At 44.9% G+C, this 17,333-nt stretch overlaps 1 protein-coding gene and 1 non-coding gene across 3 annotated transcripts in view; one reads left to right on the plus strand and one right to left on the minus strand.

Moving 5' to 3' along the window:
* RCSD1 (RCSD domain containing 1) overlaps window positions 1–17,333 on the minus strand; it is a 70,542-nt gene that overhangs the window by 28,388 nt on the left and 24,821 nt on the right. The window lies entirely within an intron of this gene.
* On the plus strand, window positions 16,170–16,360 carry LOC129509174 (U2 spliceosomal RNA). The gene has a single exon (XR_008664288.1). It is a non-coding gene; the product is annotated as a U2 spliceosomal RNA (small nuclear RNA).

Here is a 17,333-nt window from a genome sequence, read left to right on the forward strand (position 1 = left end):
GAAGCCTTGGCCTCCTTATCTGTACGTTGGGAATGAGGCCAGCCTCACCTTCCTCATGGGATAGTTGGGAAGCCCTATGGACATGAGGATGAATGCACACTAGACGAGAGGAGACAGAGATGGCCACCATGGGTCCTGTCTGCACCCGAGTTTATGGGCTACTGGGGAACAGGGACAGTTCAAATGTATTTAAAGTATGATAAATCTGCATGGTGGGCAGATTAATGGCCCCCAAAGATGTCCACATCCTCGTCCCTGGAACCTGTGAATATGGTAGGTTCCATGGCAAAGGGGAAGGAAGGTAGCAGATAGTATTGAGGTCGCTAATCAGCTGCCCTTAAAACAGGGAAAGTGTCCTGCATTAGTTGGGTGGTCTCATGCCATCAGGGTTCCTGGTGTGGCAGACTAGGGTGGAAGGGGAGAGAGAGTCTGGGAGGGTAAGGCTGTGGGGAGGGCCTGACCCATTGACCCATCAACCCATCACCGTGGGCCCTGAAGATTGGGGCGCATAGGGGTGGCACAGTGAAGCCAGGCAGGCAGCCCCAGAGCTGGCAAAGGTGAGGAAATGATTCCCCCCCCCCCAGAGCCTCCAGAAGAAATACAGCCTTGCCAACCTCTTGATTTTAGTGCAATGAAGCCCATTTCAAACTTGTGACCGCCAGAACTGCAAGGTGATAGACTTACATCGTTTAGGCTACAGTTTGTTACACTGGCCATGGGAAAAGAATGCGGTGAGCCAGCAAGTGCTTGCGGAGCACCCACTCACTGCATGCTCTGAGCTGTGGGAACGGGATGGTGAAGACAAAGTGCCTGCTCTCACTGCTCTCACTGGAACCCACATTTGGTGGGGAGGGACAAATGAACAAGTGAATGTATAATACAAGAGTGGTGCTAAGGGTCTGGAGGGTTTGCCTGAGACGGGAGTGTTGGGCACTGCTTGTGTGCATGTGGTCATAGGAGACCTCCCTGAGGAGGAGGGGGAGGGCCAGGGGAAGAAGAGAATGGGGAAGAGGTGACATTGAGTTGAGGATGCTATGACTGGAGAAAGATAGGGCACCAACCTGGCCAGAGGTGTCTGGGAAGGCTTCTAGGAGGAAGTACCAATCTGGCCAAGTTTGAGGGATGAGCACGGCTGGGTCCCTCTCCCTTCAAGGGAGCAGTATATGTGGAGGTTGTGAGGCCAGGGGCACTCAGGAAGCACAAGAAGCCCCTAAGCGTGGTGCAAGACTTGAGGTGTGAGGGATGAGAGGAGCCTGGAGTGAAAATAGTGGCCAAAATGGAAAGGGCCCTCTAAGCTGGGACCCTCCTCTAAGGGCCATGCAAAATCATCAGAGGGTTTTAAGCAAAACCATTGAATTTATTTTGATGTTCCCTCTGCCTAAGAAATGGATGGGCTGGGTACAGGGAGCCCAATTTGGAGGCTGTTCCATTGTGATAAAAGGTGGACAGGAAGCACATGGACAGCCCACTGCTGCCCATAGAAGTGGATCCTGGCCCTGAAAAGCACTTCCACTAGGCCAAGCCTTTTGCTGGGTCTGGATCTGCCAGGGAGCCAGGAGGTGCACTTGGGAAGAGTAAATGTAGAGGGCTGGGAAGGGGGCTGAGAGCCCAGGCAATGTTGAGGGTCGACAACGTCTGGGGCAGTGGCCAGGATGAAAGAAAGTCTGATGATAGGGGGCCGAAAAGTCTTGAAGATCAGGAGTCTGCAGTCACTAGTTTACAGTGTAGGATGTTTAGCGTTATCGGGGCTCGGGGCCCTCCCGTTAACTGCAGCCTCTAGTAAAGGATATGCTGTAAGCAGCAGCCTTTATTTGTGGGTGCTTTCTTAAGGGGTAGGGTGAGAATCAAAACTGTGTACAGCCCACCTTTTGTGGGTAAAGGAATAGCCTCAAGATGCAGAGTCTGTGGATTCACCCACTCAGAAGATCTAAATGAGTCTCTAGCACACGGCAGGGGGCTGCAGGGGGTCATGGATGAACGGACTGATGGGGGATCTCTTTATTTTTATTATTATTTATTTATTTTTTACTTTTTTTGATGGGGGATCTCTTAGGGCTATTGGCCTTGTAGGGGAGTGAGGACAAGGATTTTGCAGAGGCAGAGAACAGGGCTCAAAGGTAACCATGAGCAAGATGTCCTTTTGGGAATTAGTGGCTGTTTAAGTAAGGATGGCTTTACAGCTATAGGGCAGGAGCCAGCATTCTGCTGATCTCAGGAGTCCACCCAACTAAGGCGGATGGTGGCTGAACTGGGAAGGGACCATGGGGACAGGAGTGAAAAGCAATTTAGGAGAAAAGATTACAAACCAGGATGGGTGACTGACCAGGTGGCGCCAGGAGGAATCAGGTTCCTGTCCAGATCTCTAGCTGCTGGTGGACAGGGGTGCCCTTTCCAGAAAGGGGAGCCTAGGGAGGAAGGGAGCCGGGGGCAGGTTGTGAGAGGCAGCACTGGCCTGGGGGGGAGAGTCCCCCCGGGAAGGCCAGAGGACAGCCTCTGCCCCAAGTGCCCGCCAGGGGTTTCTGAAGTCATACAGACCCTTGGTTTGCAACTTGACTCCTGCCACAAGGTGAAGGCAAGCAAAGATTGCAAAGAGTCAGAGAAGGTGCCGGGGTGAGGAAGAGGCTCCAGACTGGGCTTTCTACACCACTGTCACCTCTCCCCCCCTCCTACTCCCAGCGGGGCAGAGGGGCAGTGAACCCAGCCTCTTTTGCCAGGCAGCTTCTGAACGGCTGGGCCTTTGCTTGTTTTTAGTTTTTCTTTGCAGGGCAAACGGGACAGTGTGGAAGAAGTGACTCTGCATAGCTGGCAGGGATGGTTTAGGGGGATTTCTCCGTCTGAGGCTGACAAATCAATCTACAATCTGTGGCTCTAGGAAGCAAGTTCAGAAGTGCCCCGTCCTGTGCTCCTCTTGCCCTGGTTAGTCATATAGTAAAGCTGACTTCACTGAGAGCCCCTCTAAGCCTGAGAGTGGGTTGGGCCCAGGGAGACCCCAGCGGTAGCTGCAGCCACCTGGAGGCTTGCATGAGTGCCTAATTAGGAGCCATTTCTGCTTCTCAAGGGAGAGTAACAGTGTATGTGTGTGTCCTGGGGTCTGGGACATTTGTCCTTCAGGCCGAAGCAGAAAGCCGAGACATACCTTCTAAGATTAGAACAAGTCACCCAAGGACCTGGGCCTGCCTCCCAGTCAGCTGCAGCCTCTCCTATTACAGCAGCTCCCCTGTTCTCCCCTCCTCCCCCCAAGTCTGAAGCTGGACTCACAGCAGGGAGCCCCTCTGGCTGCTCTGTGGCTTGGGCCACCATGGGCAGGGCACCTTGCTGGGCCCTCTGCTCCCTCCTGTTGTTTGACCACATCTAGGAATCATTCATTCATTCCCCCATCCATTCTTCCTGTACTCCAGGCCCTGCACCGGGATATAACAATGAACCAGAGGACACTGCTCCTTTCATAATGGAAGTTAGCGATGGAACCATACACTCAACCACCACCATCATTTTTCCCCGGGGTTAATTGTTCTTTAGGGCAGAAAATGATACAGAGGGAAAGGATGGGGGGAGATAAGTAGAAGGGATGCAAGCAAGGTATGTGTGTGGTAGGGAGGGCAGGAAGTAGCCAGGAGCATTCCAAGTAGAGTTGATATAAAGGCCAAGAAACCAGAAGAACAGGTGTTTGAGGAAAAGAAAAGAGGCTGGACTCAGAGAGTTGATCCAATACCTACAGTTTTGCAAGGTCATCTCTTCCTGCTGTGGCCTCTGAGCACAGGGATCATGTATTATTCATGTCCCCACCCCCAGCCCATTGCCTGGCCCATAGTAAGTACTCAGTACATGTCAGTAAATGAATGAAGGAAGAAATGAAGGATGCTGCAGGACTAGCCAACACCCTCGGGCTGACATTGTGAAAGCTTGATAAATATAGATCAGGACCTTGAAGTGAAAATGGAAACAAAGGGTCAGCCAGGGTTGGCTGGGCGCACCCCACTTGAGTATTTTCATGAAGGCTCATTGACTCATCCAAGGTTGCTGGAATACGAACTAGAGGGCAGAGAATTAGATCTTCCTTGCTGAATCTAATGCTTAGCAATCTAAGCCTCCAGTCTCTACTTGGAGCTAGGCAATCCATCATAATTTCATGTTCCCATCCCTGGGTATCTGTCGTCTCCAGTTTTAACAACCCAGTGTATACTAAAACATGACATCTAAAATGTGTCTATTTCTGTAGCAAGAGTGATCGAATCTTTGTGTAGGCTGTTGATATTTTCAGATACATTTCATCACGGAGCAAACTAAGGCAAAGGGAGGCATGAGTCCCATGTCAACGTAGAATGATATCTGCCCCAGTGGATCTGAAAACCATAGCCTGGGGCTGATCTCTGTAGCTCCCCCCCACGCCTCTGCTGCCTGGGCTGCTCTAGAAGAAGTCCACAATCCCTGGTGCATCAAAGAGGCATCATGCATGGGCCAGCCAGTTTCTACCTGCCCTAGTAGCCTGGTCAGCTGGGATGAGGCCCAAGGCGTCCTGAAGCTGTTATTTAATTATTGCTCCCATGTCCTCTTGCCACATCCTTCAAAGAAGAGAAAAGAAAAGTCACCTAGCTGAATGGAGTTGCTTCGCTTGAAAGGTCTGTTGGATTTTATAGAGCAAAACTGCTGGCCTCCTTGGCATGAAAAGGGGAGACTGGGAAGAATAGGGAGTTTGGCCTTCAGCCTGCAAAGGTTTGGGATGGCCAGACCTCCCTTTTTCATCTGCCCTTCGCTCCTGAGGGCCTGAGGCTGATTCACAGTGGGATTGTCCCTCCAGGTGCTACCTGAGAGCGCTCCAGGGCAGCAGTCCCACCTGAGTCCAGACCTGCGTGAAGTGACTGCAGCGCTGCTCGGGTCCCCAATGTACCCAGCATGGTTGACACTCTGAGTGATCTATTCGTACCTCTACCATTGCTCACATGTCTCTCCTTAGAAACTGGTTTTTAATTAGTAATAGTAACCTTTTGCCATGTATTTTCTCAACGGTAATAAACCAGCTCATTTGTTGAATGTTTATCATGCCAGGTGCTATGTTAAGATTGTCTCTTACAATTTTCACAACAGCCCTGGGACATGGATTTCCTAATCACCTCCAATTTGCTGATGAGAACACAGAGAGCGCAAATAACGGGGTCCAATATTGCACAGCTACTCATGGCAGGCTTAGCCTCCACATGTAGATGGTCTACTAAAGCCTGTGTTCCTGATCACAATACCATGTTGCCTCCAACAGAAAAGTATTTGGAAAAAAAAAAAAAAAAGAAAAAAAAGAGAAAAGAAAAAATATTTGGAAGTTCACGTTTTGGGATTAAAAAGGACTCATCAAATATTACTCTTTGGTAATAATAAGATAAACAACCCAGTTAAAAAAAATGGGCAAAGGATTAGAGCAGACACTTCACCAGAAAAGATATATGAATGGTTAATTAGCACATTAGTGATTAAGTAAACACAAATTAGAACTGTGAAGATACCACTACATACCCACAAGATGGCTAAGATGCAACAAACTGACATTATGAGATGCTGGTAAGGCTACAGAGCAATTGGAAGGCTCATACCATTGGTGAGAGTGCTAAATGGCATAACCACTTAGAAAAATATTTTGGCAGCTTCTCCTCGAGTTAAACGTACACTAACTGAACAACCCAACAATCCCACTCTTACGTATTTGCCCAAGAGAAAGGAAAACCTATGTCCACATAAAAACTCATATGTAGGGCAGGCTCAGCGGTTTAGCTCCGCCTTCATCCCAGGACGTGAGCCTAGAGACCCCGGATCGAGTCCCACGTCGGGGTCCCTGCACGGAACCTGCTTCTCCCTCTGCTTGTGTCTCTGCCTCCTCTCTCTCTCTCTCTCTCTCTCTCTCTCTCTCTCTCTCTCTCTCATGAATGAATAAAATAAAATCTTAAAAAAACACCTCATATGTAAATATAGCAGTTTTATTATAAATAGCCCAGATCTAGAAACAACCTAAATGTCCATCAATCGGTGAGTGGGTAAACAAACACATTGCATGTCATATCACAGAATACTACTCAACCAAAAAGGAATGAACTAGTGATACACACAAGGGCATAGATGAGTCTTGAAAGCAGTATGCCAAGTGAAAGAAGCCAGACACAAAACACTACCAGTACGATTCCATTTACATAATATTTTTAAAACACAAAGCAAAAAAAAATATTAAAAAAAAATAAAACACAAAGCATAATGACTGAGGGCAGATCACTGATCATCTAGGACCAAGGGTAGGGGACAGGGGATTAACTGCAAAGAGTACAAGGGAACTTTTGAGGCTATGGAAATGTTATATCCCTTGATTGTGATCTATATCTTGTAGTGGTGGGAGGCACCTGGGTGGCTCAGTAGTTGAGTGTCTTTGGCTCAGGTCATCATCATGGGGTCCTGGGATCGAGTTCCACATCAGGTTCTCCACAGGGAGCCTGCTTCTCTTTCTGCCTATGTCTCTGCCTCTCTCTCAGTCTCTCATGAATAAATAAATAAAAATCTAAAAAATAAAAAAAATATATACCTTGTCATGGTGGTTGCCTGACTGTATATAGTTTGTCAACACATCACATTGTACACTTAAAATAGGTGAATTTTATTGTGCATAAATTTTACCTTATGAATGTGATAAGCATTTAAAACATTTTTAAAAAGTACTCGTCAAATTAAAAATTTATTCATTTTGGGATACTTGGGCGGTTCAGTGGTTGAGCGTCTGCTTTCGGCTCAAGGTGTGATCCCAGGATCCAGGATTGAGTCCCGTATTGGGCTCTTGCAGGAAGCCTGCTTCTCCCTCTGCCTGTGTCTCTGCCTCTCTCTCTCTCTCTCTCTCTCTCTCTCTCTCTCTCTCTCCCTCTCTCTCTCTCTGTCTCTCATGAATAAATAAAAATCTTAAAAATAAATAAAAATAAAAATTTATTTTATTTTATTATTTTATTTTAAAGATTTTATTTATTTATTCATGGGAGACACACGGAGAGAGAGAGAGGTAGAGACACAGGCAGAGGGAGAAGCAGGCTCCATTCAGGGAGCCGAGCCCCATGTGAGACTCCATCCCAGGTCTCCAGGGTCATGCCCTGGACCGAAGGTGGCGCTAAATCGCTGAACAACCTGGGCTGCCCCAAATTTATTTATTTTAAAAATTTATTTAATTTATTCATCAGAGACATAGAAAGAGAGAAGCAGAAACATAGACAGAGAGAGAAGTAGGCTCCCAAAGGGGAGCCTGATGCGGAACTCGATCCTGGATCCTGGGATCATGCCCTGAGCCAAAGGCAGATGCTCAACCACTGAGCCACCCAGGTGTCCCCAAATTAAAAATTTTAAAGGGGGTGAGTTGCATTTTATCTGCATCAGTTTGCCTTTCATTTGTGCTGCAGCTCGGGGACCCAGATTAGCCCAGGATGCCAGTCCCAAGGGCCCAATGGCATTGGCCAGAAGGCGCCATGCTGCTGGAGGTTGGCAGCCCCTGGCAGCCTCTAGGAGGGGCCACACTCAGTCACTCCTGCCAGCTCAGCACAGCTGCCAGCACTTGTGAAGCAAGAATGGTGAAGAAAGCACAGAATCTGAAGTGCCAAGATTTTCCTATTCATGGGTGGTGGGAATCTCAGGCAATTGACTCACCTGCTTAGAGTCTCATCTGTAAAATGCGAATAATAACAGTCCCTACAGGTCATGGGGATGCTAAGAGCTAGTGCTTGATTAGACAGTTTGGGTTCAAATCCAAACCCTGCCTCTTACTAGAAGTGTGATCTTAGGCAAGTCACTTAACTTTGCTGAGCCTCAGTTTCCCTGCTTGTAAAATAAGGCTTATCTCATCGATTACAGTATATTATTTGGGTTATAAAACTCAAAGGAGATAATGGCAATAATGCCTGGCACATAATAAGTTTTCCCTCACACTGTTGTCACCTAAGATACTGATTGCCACACACTAGGTGGCTAGCTGGAACATGGACTTCCTTGCGCTCCTTGCAGGGATGCCGGGTTGTTGCCAGTTGGTGTTGAAGAACGCAAGGGCTGGGCAGGGATCTGCTGCTGCCAAGTCATTTTCATTCTCACCCTGGAGAACAGTTGGCAGACCAGGTAGGTTGGCACTGCATCTTAGTGTCAGGGGAATTTACAAACAGGAATCTTCTGAATCACGCAAAAGAGCAGACTGGCTAACTCGAGTGTAATTCTGGACTCCAGCCACAAAGAGTCTCACTCACAGCAGGGCCATTCATGGGCTGGGGTCATGTGGATGTCTTGGGGATGCTGAGTGGGTTAATGGGGACAGGACCAGCCACCAGAGGGAAGCCTGCTTCAGGCCTGTAGGTGGGGAAGGGTCTTGCCTTTTACCCAGGACCCTGCACCATGAAGGGGCCATAAAAGGGAAGCCCCGTAGCCAGAGGGTGAGGGTTGTGTCTGCCCCTGCAGGTCCAAGTCTGACCAGGACAATTTATCAAGTGGGAGCAGGTGCCCTCTGTGGTTACTGTGGCTCAATGGCTTGAGCAGCTCTCTAGGGACTGTGCTTGGGTCCAAATGGTGCAGGGATTAAGAATAAGGGGTTAAGTTTCTGGGAAGACATGTTCGGTCCTGCAGAAGGGAATATCCAGATGAGTTATTTCAAGAACTGAGCAGCCTGGAGGCGGGAGGCCACTGACCCCACAGTCAGGGTAGCTGTGTGAACTCCCCGCCCCTCCCTGCCCTTCTGTTTCCTCATCAGTGAAATGAGAGGCTCACTAAGGCCTCTGGAGCTAGCTGGATCTTTCTCTTTTCCCATTAACACCAGTCTGAAGAAAACTGGGAACGCTTAGATCATCTTTCTTATGTAGATAAAAATGGAGGCAGACAGCCTAAGTTCAGGCAGAATGGGAGCAAACTGGAGATGCAGTGGTCCACCTGGGACACCCTCCCAGACAGCTCTCCTCCTCCTTTCTTCAGAGAAGAGTCTAAGAGTGGAGCCCTCTCCCATTCTCAATCTGGGAATCAAATGGGTAATGTGATATGATCTCTTCATTCCAAATTAGCAAACTGGGGTCAGTAATTCTGTTGGAAAGAAGAGTCTCAGAAGAGCAAGATGGCATGGCTCAAATAGTCTAGGAAGCAGTTAGCACTTAAAGAGAAAGTGGGTCAAAACCCAGGAATAAAGAACAACTGATACCCCAGATGGAGGGGGTAGGGTTAGGAGGCTGAGGGATGCATGACCTTAACGTGGGTGGGGGGTGGGGATAGGGGAAGTAAACGAATACAGAGATCTCAGTCTCTACCCTGTGCTGCTGCCCAGCTGGGCAAAGAATAATCCTCACTCTGATTTTCTTTTAAAGTCTGTGTTTTGGGGAACTCCTACAAACAAGTGACTGCAAGTATACTTTTCTTTCATTCAGGATCCCTTGGCAGGTCATCTTCTTGCTACCTGCTACACCTAGGGGACAGGTTTGCACCCTGGCCATCTGGAGAGCCTCGCAGTTCCGAAGCAGGAAGGGTGAAGGCAAGAACCAGGGGCCTGAGAATTCATGGGTCTTCAGGGAAGCCCTAGGGGTCACACAGACCCCCTGCATGGGAAGGAGGATGGATCTTCCTTTCCACAGGGTACTTGGCCCCAGGTTCTGAGCAGAAGTTCCTCACAGGAAACCCAAGAAGGGTCCTTCCAGTAGTGAGCACACAAATATATGGATCCCAGCCAAAGAAGCAATGAGTATGAGGCCTAAGACACAAATAAACCAACCTCCTCCTGCTAGCCTCTTCTCTGCATCTGTTCCATCCTCCACCGCCTGCACACAAGAAGTTTCTCTTTAGATACCAGCCAATCTGCTCCTCACCTAGGTAGGTGTCTGGGCAGATGACTCACAGGATGATTTGGTTTTTCTTATTGACAATGGAGCTGTGGACACCCCAGGCAATACTTAATCCCATCACTCCAGGACTCCCACACACACCTGCTAACTGCCTCCAGGGAGCCCAGGAGGGCTGTTGCTATGGCTTTTCCAAGAGAGGTGGCTCCACTCTCACTGGCTTCCAGACCCCTTCACACATAGAGGATCTGGGACCAAAGGACCTTCTTAATGCCTGCAGAAAGTAGAGAGGAAGTGCTGTGCTGGGCACATCCATCTCAGGGTCAACACGGTGCTGGTAATGAGGTCAAATTGGTCCGGCCAGTCTGCTCTCCAAGCACAGGCTACGGGGATGCAGTGTGAGGGCCCAGAGTCCCAGGTACAGTCTACTTCCAGATCTGCCCAGATGTCAGCAGGGACCTGTCTCTTCTAGATTTCATTTCCTGTAAAACGAGGAGACTTGCTACACAGCATGATTATGAAGATTAAATAAAATGTGTGTGCAAAGTGTCTTATAGGCCAATGGTTATTGTTCCTGATTTCCACCAATTTTACTTAATATTGCCAAGAACTGGCCCTTTTTAGGGTTAGAGCTTGCTTGGTAGTCAAGACATTTAAGTTAAGCAGGGACTTCCTAGGTTCATCACTGCAGGTATTTTAAAGCCAAGTGAGATTTAAGAAGATTTAATATCCCCAGAGAAGTTGTGGCTAAGCCTCATTTTAGTGAAGGTGAGAGAAAGTGCCTGAAAAATAAAATGCAATCAGATGGCCATAGATACTTGAAAAGATGCTCGACATCACTATCAAGGAAATGCAAATTATTATTATTATTTTTTTAAAAGATTATTTATTCATAGACACACACACGCAGAGAGAAAGAGAGAGAGAGAGAGAGAGAGGCAGAGACACAGGCAGAGGGAGAAGCAGGCTCCATGCAGGGAGCCTGACTGGGACTCGGATGCCGGATGCCGGGTCTCCAGGATCACGCCCTAGGCTGTAGGCAGCGCTAAACCGCTAAACCGCTGCGCCACCGGGGCTGCCCAAGGAAATGCAAATTAAAACTATAATAAGATAGCACCTTACATCTGTCAGAATGGCTAAAATAAAAAATACAACAGCAAATGTTGACAAGGATGTGAAGAAAAAGGAACTCTCCTGCACTGTTGGTGGGAATGCAAACTGGTGCAGCCATTGTGGAAGACAGCATGGAGGGTCCTCAAAAAATTAAAAATAGAATTATATATGATCTAGTAATTCCACTGCTGGGTATTTATCCAAAGAAAACAAAAAACAAAATTTGAGGGCAGCCCAGGGGCTCAGTGGTTTAGCGCTGCCTTTGGTCCAGGGCGTGATCCTGGAGACTTGGCACTGAGTCCCACATTGGGTTCTCTGCATGGAGCCTGCTTCTCCCTCTGCCTCTCTCTCTGTGTGTGTCTCTCATTAATAAATAAATAAAATCGCCCAAAAATATTTAAAAACCCCGCTAATTTGAAAAGATATATGTGCCCTGATGTTTATTGCAGCATTATTTACAATAGACAAATTACCGAAACGATGCAAATGTCCATCCATAGATGAATGGATAAAGAAATGTAATATATATTATATATATGTATATAATGAAATATTATGCAGCTATTAAAAAGAATGAGATCTTGCCATTTGCAACACAATGGATGGATCTAGAGAGTATTAGGGTAAGTAAGTCAGACAGGAGGATGAATGCCATATGATTTCATTCATATGTGGAATTTAAGAAACAAAATAAATGAACAAAGGAAAAAAGAGATGAACAACAACAACAAAAAAACCAGACTTCTTAACTAAAGACAACACGCTAGTGGTCAGCAGAGGGGAGGTGGGGGGGATGAAGAGTACACCTATCGTGATGAGCACTGAGTAATGATAAGATTGTTAGATCACCATATTGTACACCTGAAATGAATATAATATTGTATATTAACTATATTGGAATTAAAACAAAAAATAAAAAGCAATCAACCAATGAATTTGCAGGGGAGGGGCTATAGGGAAATGCAGTCATGATCTTTGCTCTGTTTAGTGCATTTGGGGAAATTTGAAACAAGAGCAGAGTGAATGAGGAGTGAATTAAGAGGACAATGACACAGAAGCTGTATCCGTGTGGGGTGTGGTTAAGGCCTAAGGAGCAGCACAGTCTATATGCGTTCCTGAGTCTGAAGCTTCAGGAAGAAGTGGCCAGATAAGGATGCAGGGTAAGATGGGATCAGAAAGTGCTTACAGATAGTGTTCTGGAGACATGTTTGATTCTTATCCCTGCTTTGCTCCTTATGTGACCATAGGCAGGCAACTTAATCTTTTTAAATTTTGGAGGCCTCATCTATAAAGTGAGAATAGCAACATTTATATCCCACTGGCTTGTCTAAGAATCAAGTGAGAGCATAAGGTACAGTGCCTAGCACAGAGTCGGGCACATAATAAGTGCTCAATAAATGCAGGCTATTAGTAAACATAAAGCCAAAGCATTGAGAATTTATCCTGAAGGGTTAAATTTGGCCTGGAGTTTAAAGAAAAACATTTGTCCTGAATTTTTTTTTTTTAAGATTTTATTTGTTTGACAGAGAGAGGGAGAGCACATGTAGGTGGAGCAGCAAGTAGAGGGAGAGGGAGAAGCAGGCTCTCCACTGAGAGGGAGCCCAGGCTTGATACCAGCACTCTAGGATCATGACCTGAGTTGAAGGCGGATGCTTAACCAACTGAGCCACTCAGGCACCCATTTGTCCTGAATTCTTATGATGCAAATCCCACTGCAAAGAGGTACTAGGGCAGCCCCCATGGTGATGCAGACATCCTTCTGGTGAAAGGTTTGGATGTTCAGGGAAGGGTGGGTGATCTGGCTTAGGCTGCCCCTGTGACCTCAAAGGCCGTGGAGCAAGGACATGGAGAGTTCAGGGACAGTTCACATCTACTCTGGCAGAAAGAAGGGCAAAATATAGAGGAGAGCTGGTAAAAGGAAGGAAAAGCTGTCAGGGGCGGGAAGAGAAGACAGAGGCTCAGAGCTGGAGAGAGAAACATTCCAGACTGGTATCAGCGATAGGATCTAGCCAGAGAATAGACACGTGGCCTGAGGGGAGCCTGGAATAACAGTGCCCAGTATGCTTTGCTGAATTCCCACGCCTGGTTCTGGGTTCATGACATTTTGAAGGCACTGAGATTAATTAGCTGAAGTGTAGGTTAAAACGGCAGAGTACAGGATCAAAGAGTGTTAACATGAAATAGTTCCCTTTTATAACCAAGGGAGAAATCCTAGCTATTAAAAAAATAAAAAGCCCCTCTAGCTATAAAATAAGTAAAAATTTTATGGCAAAAATAATATAAATGAAGTAAAGAGAAAAGAATGGATTTGGAAAGCATTTGTAACACAGATGAAAAGGAGATGGTGTCTGTTATATAAAGTGCTCTGACAAAATGACAAGAACAATGTATCTATAAATAAGCGATTCACAGAAAAAAGCAAACCCCCAAAGTCCAAGAAACATAAAAGAAGCTCAAATTTATAAGTTGTCAGAGAACTATAAATGGACACTGAGACTTTTCTTTATGCTTATCAGACAGGCAGGGGGGTTGTGGAAGCAAGAGGGAAGACAGAGAAGTAGCTATTGCTGTTTGGGAATTGGGAAAAAGGAACCATCATACGTTGCTGGAGGAAATGTGAGTTGTTACAGCCTTTTGGGAATGTTATCTGGCAACATTTATTAAATTAGATTACATAAACGTTGTAACTCAGGCCCATGCTCCTGAGAATCTACTCCATAAACATAAAAGACCCAGTATATAAGGACGTGGAGGTTGATTGCAGCAAAGTTTATAACAGCAAGATACTGGAAACACAACAAATACCCATAAAGAGGGAAAAGGTTTATAGTCCATTCACATAACGGGTTATTATGAAACCATTAAGAAGAATGGATTAGAGTACTCCAAACATCCATGAAAAATTGTAAAGTGAGAACAGTTAGATGCATGGAATACTGTATCATATAGCCCCAGTTTTATAAAGCAACAGCTAAACAACCCACCCCCATACTGTGTGTATGTATATATCTACATGAGTGCGTTTGTATAAGCAATTATTTACAAAGCTACAGAGCATGAAGTATCCTATAGGGCATTTCTGGAGGCTGGGGTGTGGGGAGGGAAGCGGATTTGGAGGAGTCAAATCAAATGAAAAACTTTGCCTGTAAAAAACCAGCAGGCTTGCTATGATTTCAGTTATGTCAAACTATATGTGTGTATTTGAATGAATAAATTAGAATTGATTTATAGGGTTGCCTGTAATTGTTTTCTTTTCCTTTTTTTAAAGATTTTTTTCACTTATCTTTATTATTTTTTTATATTTTATTTATTTATTCATGAGAGACACACACAGAGAGAGGCAGAGACACAGGCAGAGAGAAAAGCAGGCTCCATGCAGGGAGCCCGATGCGGGACTCAATCCCAGATCCCGGGATCACGACCTGAGCCAAAGGCAGACCAACTGCTGAGCCACCCTGGCGTCCCTTTATTCACTTATCTGAGAGAGAGTGTGAGCGGGGAGAGCGGCAAACAGAGAGGGAGAGAGAATCTCAACCAGACTCCTCGCTGAGCATAGAGCCAGATATGTCTCAATCTCAGGATCCTGAGATCATGACCTGAGCTGAAATCAAGAGTTGGACACTTAACCAACTGAGCCACCCAGGCGCCCCACCCATGATTGCTTTCAAAAGAAAGAAAGGCTGCCAAGACCTATAATAAGATAAACGTAAAAGAAAAATGTTAAAAATACTGAAATGAGTGTTTTGAACTTTACTCCCTAAATCTTCTTGGAAGGTATGGTTTGAGCAGGGGAACAAATACCTGAAAACAACTCTAGAGTGAGTTGTCAGTCTACTTTTTTTTTTTAAGATTCTATTCATTTATTTGAGAGAGAGAGAGAATGAGCATGCACAGGGGAGGGGCAGAGGGAGAGGGAGAAGCAGATTTCCTGCTCAAAGGGAAGCCAGATGCAGAACTTGATCCCAGGACCCCAGGATCATGACCTGAGCTAAAGGTAGACACTTAACCAGCTGAGGCACCCAAGCTCCCCTGACAGTCTTCTCAAAATATCAAAGCCAAGGCCTGAGTGTCAGGGGACAGGACACATACCCAGGGAGGGGGAAAAGGAGGAGATGAAGTCAGTAATTCCGTAAAGATACTGTGTTGTTATCATAATTTCAGACTTTAGGTTATATTACAAAGTTATATTATATAATTATATTACGTTAATTAATTACTATTAATTATCACAGTATGGTACTGGCACAAAAACAGACATAGATCAAAGAAACAGAATATAAAATCCAGAAAGAAACTCGCACCTATGTGGTCACAATTAGTCTTGGACAGAGCAGAAAAAGAATATCCAATGGGAAAAGGACAATCTCTTCAACATATGGTGCTGGGAAAACTGGACAGCTACATGTGAAAGAATGAAATTAGGCCACTTTCTTACACCCTATGGAAAAATAAATTCAAAATGGATTAAAGACCTAAATGTGAGATCTGAAACCATAAAAATCCTAGAAGAGAGCACAAGTAGTAAGGTCTCTGACACTGGCCAGAGCAAGTTTTCTAGGTTATGTCTCCTGAGGCAGGGGAAATAAAAGCAAAAATAAACTACTGGGACTACATCAAAATAAAAACTTCTGCACAGTGAAGGAAAAAAATCAACAAAACTAGAAGGCAACCTATGGAATGGGAGAAGATACTTGCAAATGAGACGTCTAACAAATGGTCAGTATCCAAAAAATATATAAAAAACTGATATAACTCAACACCCAAAAAAACAAACAATCCAATTAAAAATAGGCAGATGACAAGAACAGACATTTTTCCAAAGAAGACATCCAGATGGCCAACAGACACATGAAAAGATGCTCAACATCACTCATCATCAGGGAAAAGCAAATCAAAACTGCAATGAGTTATCACCTCACACCTGTTAGAATGGCTAAAAATAAAAAATGCAAGAAACAACAGGTGTTGGGGAGGATGTGGAAAAAGGGGAACCCTCTTGCACTTTTGGTGGGAATGCAAACTGGTGTAGTCACGTGGAAAACAGTATGGAGATTTCTCAAAAAATTAAAAATAGAACTAACCTACAATCCAGCAATCATACTACTAGGTATCCAAAGAACACACAAATGCAACTGAAAGAGATGCACGCACCTCAATATTTATAGCAGCATTATTTACAATAGCGGAATTATGGAAGCAGCCTAAGTGTCCATTGATAGATGAATGAATAAAGAATATGTGACATATATCACTTCTCGGCCTTTTGGCTAAGATTAAGTGTAGTATCTGTTCTTATCAGTTTAATATCTGATACATCCTTTATCCAAGGACAATATATTAAATGGATTTTTGGAATTAGGAGACAGAATAGGAGCTTGCTCTGTCCACTCCACACATCGACCTGGTATTGCAGTATTTCCAGGAATGGTGCACCCTCCTCAAAGGAAATAAAAGTTGCAAAAAAAAAAAAAAAAGGAAATAAAAGCTGCTTAAAATTTAAAAAAAGAATATGTGGTATATATACACAATGGAATATTACTCAGCCATAAAAAGAATGAAAACTTGCCATTTGCACCGACATGGATGGAGCTAGAGAATATAATAGTGAGTGAAATAGTCAGAGAAAGACAAATACCATATGATTTCACCTTCATGTGGAATTTGAGAAACAAAACAAGCAAAGGGAGAGAGACAAACCAAGAAACAGACTCTCAACTATAGAGAACAAACTGATGGTCACCAGAGGCAAGGTGGGCTGTGATGAGCACCTGGTGATGTATGGAATGGCCAAATTGCTATAGTGTAAACCTAAAAATAATATAACCCTATTTGTTAACTATACTGGAATTAAAATAAAATGGAAAAAAAAGATATTGTGTCACTAAGTTAAATATATGCTCTTCAAAGCTGTTTTTAGGGTTAGTAAAATTTAGGCCAGTTTACCCCATTTGGAGGAGGCCTGAATACATTTTTAAGTGCTGTTGCGTTGCTATTACATACAGTCTCTGCTCAAGGAAATGATCAATCTGAAGCCAAAATGTCCCCTTCCAGCTCAGCATATACTCAGAAAAAAAAAATACAAATTATAAGACAAGACAAAGGAGAAACAGGTAATTTCCTTTGGGTTCCAAACCCTGATTTTCTACAGATTTTGGACAACTCACCATATAGCTATTTACATCTTTGGTGATAAATAGATTATGTCCCCAGGGAAGTCATGTGTTTATCAGCTTAGAAAAGGAAAATGAAGAGAAGAATGAACATTGATTGAGTGCTTAGTCTGCAGAAGGCACATCAAGGATGTACCTTGCCTAATCCCCTCAATAGCCATGTGAAGAAGACATTAATTACTATACTATTAGTCCTGTTTGACAAGGAAACCCAGTAGTGAATAGCCTTCCCAGAGTCATG

This window comes from Nyctereutes procyonoides, unplaced genomic scaffold (assembly GCF_905146905.1).
Source record: "Nyctereutes procyonoides isolate TBG_1078 unplaced genomic scaffold, NYPRO_anot_genome, whole genome shotgun sequence".
Lineage (NCBI taxonomy): Eukaryota > Metazoa > Chordata > Mammalia > Carnivora > Canidae > Nyctereutes > Nyctereutes procyonoides.